Source organism: Amblyraja radiata, unplaced genomic scaffold (genome assembly GCF_010909765.2).
Source record: "Amblyraja radiata isolate CabotCenter1 unplaced genomic scaffold, sAmbRad1.1.pri scaffold_1136_ctg1, whole genome shotgun sequence".
Lineage (NCBI taxonomy): Eukaryota > Metazoa > Chordata > Chondrichthyes > Rajiformes > Rajidae > Amblyraja > Amblyraja radiata.
The window spans coordinates 18,027-24,742 of NW_022630319.1; the positions used below are offsets into that span (position 1 = coordinate 18,027).

The 6,716-nt window shown below is 41.7% G+C and overlaps 1 long non-coding RNA gene across 1 annotated transcript; it reads right to left on the reverse strand.

Annotated features, from left to right (window-relative positions):
- Positions 1 to 333: 333 nt before the first annotated feature.
- On the reverse strand, positions 334 to 6,387 carry LOC116969766. Its single transcript, XR_004410918.1, has 3 exons — positions 6,063 to 6,387; positions 2,287 to 2,351; positions 334 to 345 (listed from the first exon to the last, which is right to left on the reverse strand). It is a non-coding gene; the product is annotated as an uncharacterized LOC116969766 (long non-coding RNA).
- Positions 6,388 to 6,716: the final 329 nt, after the last annotated feature.

The window sequence follows — 6,716 nt, forward strand, 5'->3', positions numbered from 1 at the left end:
ATTCTTGCCTGCAATTGAGAGAGTCCTTTTGAACCAGATCCCCAGTGTGTACTTCACATAATCAGACGATGGTGAAGTGAATGGAGGTCCAGTTGCCAAAGAGCAAAGCCTTAGTTTTCTGCAGTTAAATCTGGCACCCGAGGCTAGTTCAGACTGTTCAGACAGTAATCAATCTTCAAACCCACTTGTGGATTCGAGCAGAAGCAGCTAACGTCATCCACAAACGGGCAGACAATGGTCTGAATCTCTCAACTGCCTGGTATTATCGTCCCTCTTTGCTGACATCCTTCTTGATGGATTAAGCAAAGGGTTCTATGCAAGATACAGAGGCAGGGGAGGATGGGCCTAGTTTAGCTCAACAAAAAGTACCACTATAGTACCTCTGCTTGCATGGTTTTAACCAGCGTATGAATACCGAATTCTCCAATTTCAACTAATGCCTCCCCACCCCTTTACAAACCCATCTAAATCCTCATCTCTATTAATCCCCACCCTTTCTGCATCCTCCCATTCTACCCATATTCCTCCCACCAGCTTTACATTTCACCCTTGTCTTCTGTTTTCCTTTCACCTCTAGCCTTTTTGCCACTTACTCCACCCATCAACACCCCCCATCCCGCCTTACCTATATTCATCTCTTATTTGCCAGGCTTTGTTCTGCCCCCGATTCTCCGTGGATTGTCACCTTATCGTGGTGGAGAAGCTTGTGTGGAACTAAGATCCTGAGAGCGATGCCGTCTGGAGTTATGCTTCCTGGTACGGCCACCCATGGCGGTAAGGTCGAGGGGGAGGTCTCTGCCAAAGAGCAACCTAACCAAGACCTCAACGGTGGAACAGGTGGAGGACGATGGCTGACTTTAGTCACAACGGCTGGGAAGGTGGATGAAGGCTGCAGCAGAAAAGGGTATCCAGTCGTCTTGGACTCCATGCCCCTGGATCCTGACCCAGATCTGTCAAGGACCGTGGGGTGGCTATCTGTGCACCAGTCTCCCCAAGTTAAACAGTCACGAACAGGCGTCCTCCATATATGGAATAGTATCCTGGAGACACCCATGGTCCCAAGGCGGCCTAAGAAGTTCTGCCCCCACCTCCCATTTCCAGCTTTCTCCCCCCTACTCCTATCAATCCAAAGAAGGGCCCCAACCTGAAACGTTTCCTGCCCATTTTCTCCACAGATGCTATGTGACCAGTTGAGTTCCTACAGCACTTTGTGTTTTGCTCAACATTCCAGCATCTGCAGTCTCTTGTGTTTCCTTAGTGCTGGTAGAACTATTTTTCATATCTTATGCCAGCTATCCTCAAAGTCTAACACATTGCAGTAAAGCTAAATCATACTCATCAAAACAGGGCTGAGCACAAGCAGAAACACCAACCCACATAAAATTAACTGATAAGTTTCGCAATTAGGGCATAGGAAACTAGAAGATTTTAATTTAAATGTATAAACTTGTGCATTTGAAGCAATATTGCTGTGATTTGGTCGACAGAACATAATTTCTCATGTTATTCTCTAGCCATATACAATTCTTGCTGAACCATCCATAAGTGTTGGGTTGAGGCAGGAAGGATTGGGGAATAGACAAAATAGAAGGATTGGGGAATAGACATAACATGACATCCAAGGAAATATCCATTCTAAAAACAATTTTCTGTACATTTAATTTTAGTTTTTAATTATTGTTATCAGTACCCAGGTGCGGTGAAAAGCTCATTCATATCTCACTCTTCGTAATGAAGCTAAACTAGTATCAAGCCAAGTGTATAATTATTTTGATGCCGATATAAGCACAAGACATAACAGAAGTCATCAACTGAATATTTCACAACTTCATTTCATCAGTGATTCCACAATCATAAGCATTCTGAGTCAAGAGTAAATCTTGGGAATTTAAAAAAAAACCTGTGATGCATCATGAAAAATAGTGGGTTATGAGGCAACACTAGTTATTTTAAAGAATCACAGCAAAATAAAATCAACATCCCTGTTGATGGAAAAGTTAATGAGCAACGATATTACTGGTGAGCAGATAAGCACATCCAAAGTCTACACCACTTCTACAGTATCCTGCTACTTGATCCAATTAGTGCTGCATAAAAACAGTTACATTCAACAGTATCATGAAGTAATCAAAATATTTCATTCCTTAAGATGTTAGAAGTACACATTCTCCACAAGCTTATTCAAAAGTTGTACTGACATGTTTGTGTGGGGCAACTTTTGCTTCTGCTGTTAATCCTGTGCACAAATCCCTACAGGATTGATGTAGCTTTGAACCAAGTACTTACTGTGGCATGCGCCAATCAATTCTGAAGGATTCATACGCCTCTTGGACATTCAATTCTACTGCTATCTGTTGTAGAGAAATAAAGGCAAAAGTAAACTCTGTGCATTCAAGATTAGATTTTCAAAGTAAACTGGCTATTTCAGAAACCCAAATATCAATGTCCTTCATCAAAAACATTTTTGGACAATGGCATGACAGAAAATTTACTAAATTACAACAGTCCTCCCAACCCACTCCATCACCCTAAATTAATAATTCCATTCAGATGAAGGGGATAAGCCAGCATGCAAACTATATCTGGTCCCTCAACTTGATACAATGGTATCTGACTTAACTTGCTTACTTCAATGTGCAGGAGACAAGCTGACCCACAGGGAGAAAGTAATTAGCACTGTTCTACAGAGCCACTGGCCAGAGGCATGTCTGATCTTGCATATCGAAGACAACGCAGCTCAGTTTAAGCCACATTTCTATATCTCAGTTCAAGACACAATAGCGAAATTTGAACAAGTCTGAATGGAATCCTGTTTTTAAGCATCTTAACCATTGCATGTAAATTAAAATACTTTTCATATATCATTAATAATTATGACGGTTTTCATGATTGGCAAACAGATACTCAGCAAGCTGAAAATATCCTTTCCCTATCTTTAATTACCACTGTAACCATGCTGATGTAATGTTAAAATATGGCTGCAAAAGATAGAAAGAAAAATAGGTGCAGGAGTAGGCCATTCGGCCCTTCGATAATCTAAAAACCAAGAATAAAACAATTCAAATTGTTTTACAAGAGATGTTTACTGAAAAAGACTATCTCTGTATGTTAGTATCTGAACTATAAAATTGCCTTTAAATTAAGGAAACTTTTACCCAATTTTTACACCAAAAATCGTATTCCCTACCCATTATAATCCAAATATCTGTATCACGTACAGTGACCATGCAACACAAACAATTCATCCAGTTTTAATGCATTGTGTAAATAAAAATATTTGTTTGTACAACAAATATTTCATATAGATCAACTCGTACAATCCATATTTTCCCTACATTCTTTAATGCTATTAAGATTGTATATTTGAGTAGCAGAATGATGTAACCATTCTCCATCTTAATTTCCTCAACCAATGTCCTTTCTCTACAAACTATTATCTGTTCATTGCCACTTTATCATATATCATCTTAATTAAGATTTGATGGCATAGTAGTTATATTATAGATCGAGCAACCCAAATGTGCGTACAATTAATGCAGAAGATGTGTTCAAATTCAATGGACCTGGGGAAATGTAGTTACCTAAATAAATCAGGAATTAAAAAGCTGCCAGTAAAAGTGAAGCTATCTGATGATCATAACAATATCTCTGACTCGCATGTCCTTTGGGCAAGAAATATGATGCTTTTCCATGGTCTGATCCAAACGACTCCTGACCCATAAAAATACAATTAGCTCTTTGTTGCTCTGTAGTTTGGTGAGATGCACAGCTCCATGAAACTATTAATACAAATAAAATAACGAGGCACCTGATACAAGACATATTAAAGCCAGCCAAATAAATTATTAAAGTAACTCAGCAGGCCAGGCTGCATCAGTGGAGGAAAATGGACAGATTATATTTCAGGGGTCGGGACCTTTCTTCAGACTAATAAATCAGATAAGTTCCAATCCAAAATGTTGTCGTCTATTTTCCACCACATATGTTGCCTGGCCCACCAAGTTCACCAGCAGCTTGTTTTTTGATCAAGTTTTCAGCTTCTGCAGTCTCTGTGCCTCCACGTGAATGCTCGTTGATCTTGCATAATACTCCTCATCAATAACAAAGGATGGGAATCTGCCCCAATTTTAGTTAGCCTTCCACCGGATGTAATCATATATAAAAAATTGCATATTATTAACAATATTCCAGGTTCTTGCATCATGATTACCAAGTATGTCTGAATATTGTCATGCATATTGACTGGTTGCATCATGGCCTGGTTTGGCAACTCGAACGTCTATGAATGAAGGAAATTACAAAAAGGCAGCCAGCATCATCAAGGACCCACAGTATCTCCGAAAATTTGTGCTACAATCTCACCACACTTAACTATACTAGCTTAGTATTGCTCTTACATTGTCACCAATCTGAGATAAAATATTGCCCAACAGTTCTTTTTTTTTTTTAAACCCAGAGTAGTGTAATCAAGAACCAGAGGGATTAGGTTTACAGTGAGAGGGGAAAGATTTAATCCAAACCCGAGGGACAATTTTTTTTTTCAGAGGGTGGTGGTTATATAGAACGAGCTGCCATAGAAGGTAGGCAGAGTGGCGCAGCGGTAGAGTTGCTGCCCGACAGCACCTTACAGCGATAAGGTCAAGAGTACTCTCAACTTGCACATTGAGTGCAGCACCAACAGACAAACTTCAACACAATCTATGATAAAACAGCGCATTCGATGATATCCCAGAGGCCATCTTGAACAATTATTCTCTTGACTACCAGCTGACAATTGGTGTACTGGATACTGCAATAGCTACTTCAATCGTTTCTCTGAAACCAGCAAACTTTATCATCCAGTAGGAAAAATGCAATTGGCACTTTGGAACAATATTCCAAAGGAACAAACCACTCTGAAACCGCCCCTCTCGGAAAGACAATCTCAACCCTACAACATTCAAAAAGTATCCATGCTACCTGTACCCATCCCCTCAGTGCTGGCTGGATAACAAATGTTGGCTCTGCACTGGATCTCCACAGTCCATAAATGAATAATGTTATTCATTAGTCAAAAGGGCCTCGACCCGAAACTTCACCTATCCATATTCGCCGGAGATGCTGCTTGACCTGCTAATTCCAGCACTATGTGCCCTTTTATTCATTAGTAGGAAGTGGGGTAGTATTCTCCCAACATCTCTCAGTTGAATTTTCTGGGCCTCCATTAACACTGGCCAGAGTTCCACTAAGTTTTGTTCTATCCACATGCACATTGCTCCAAAATGTTCCCTGAACACTACAAATGAAACCATAACCAAGGAAGATCGATACAAAATGTTGGGGCAACTCAGCGGGTCAGGCAGTATTTCTGGAGAAAAGAAACAGGTACGTTTCGGGTCATACCCTTCTTCAGACTGAATATCTGACCATACCTTCTGAACTTGTAGTCGGTAGGGCAGTGCTCTGCATATCGCCAACTTGGATATGTTGTGCATACTAACGTGCTGTTAGTGCCTCCTTAAAACTGTCTAGTTAAGGTGATTTGACTATATTGTTGTCTAGTTTATTCCATTCCCTTTTTATTCCATTTTATTTTATATCCCTAGTTTATTCCATTCCATAACCAAGAAAACTGTCTGAAGAAGGGTCTCGAACCCGAAACGTCACCCGTTCCTCTCTCCAGAGATGCTGCCTGTCCCGCTGACTATTGTGTCTATCTTCTTGTGTCCAGCTTCTTGTGTCTATCTTCGGTTTAAACCAGCATCTGCCGTTCCTTCCGACACAAACACGTCCATATATCTGCTATTGATTTCACTACGTTAAAAGTGCATATAATGAGCCTAATGCAAAACGGATGAAAGAGCATACGGTCAAACTTGCACACTAAAAGGTACATTTGAATTGTTGCGCTTCCACTAGGTTAGAGGGGATCAGCAGCTATGGGAGCCAGAGAGGGGCCTTGTGGGAAATGTAGTCCGAACTCCCGCCAACACAGAGCGACTGAACTGACAACGAACTACAGCTCCCGGCAGCCCCCGCGTCCGGCGCGGCCTACGCCCATTCCTGCACCCACGGCTCCTCACCTGCTCCACCGAAGTTACTGTCACCGCATTTTCGTCTTTAAATTTTTCTTTGAAGTGGTGGTCGCGGAAGCATCTCAGTGGGGTGGTTGTCTCTGCCATGGCGACGGGAGCGGTGTCGGCCTCGTCGGCAGCTTCCCTTCCCTTCCCTTCCTCTCCTCTCCTCTCCTCTCCTCTCAAGCCTCACTCAGCATCACTTGCACTCGCCGGCAACTCCAACAGCAACCAGAGAGGGACAAGCCTTCCGCTCAAACGCCAAGCTCGTTGTGCGTCTCTCCTGGTTGGTGAGCTCCAATCTTCCAGCTGCTTCAATTGGACCTGGGTTGCCGGCTTTTGCCCAGGTAACCCAGGATTCGCAGACGAAAACACGATTCCTGAAATACTTCCAAAGGATCGTCCCTGTCAGTGCAACTGCTCTGGAAGAGCAGAAACTTCCTCATTGTCCCCAATAACCCACTCGAGTCCAGAGAAAGCATTCATTTGCCAGTTTCCTTTTTATTTCATTGAATTGAATTGCATTCATTTGATTGTTTTAAGTATTTTGTCGAGTTTTACTGTTTTTAATTTACTTAAGAAGCGGGAGCATGAATAGAGCATCTGGCCCAGCAAACCTGTTCGACTATTCAATGAGGTCATGGTCAATCTTCTATCACATCA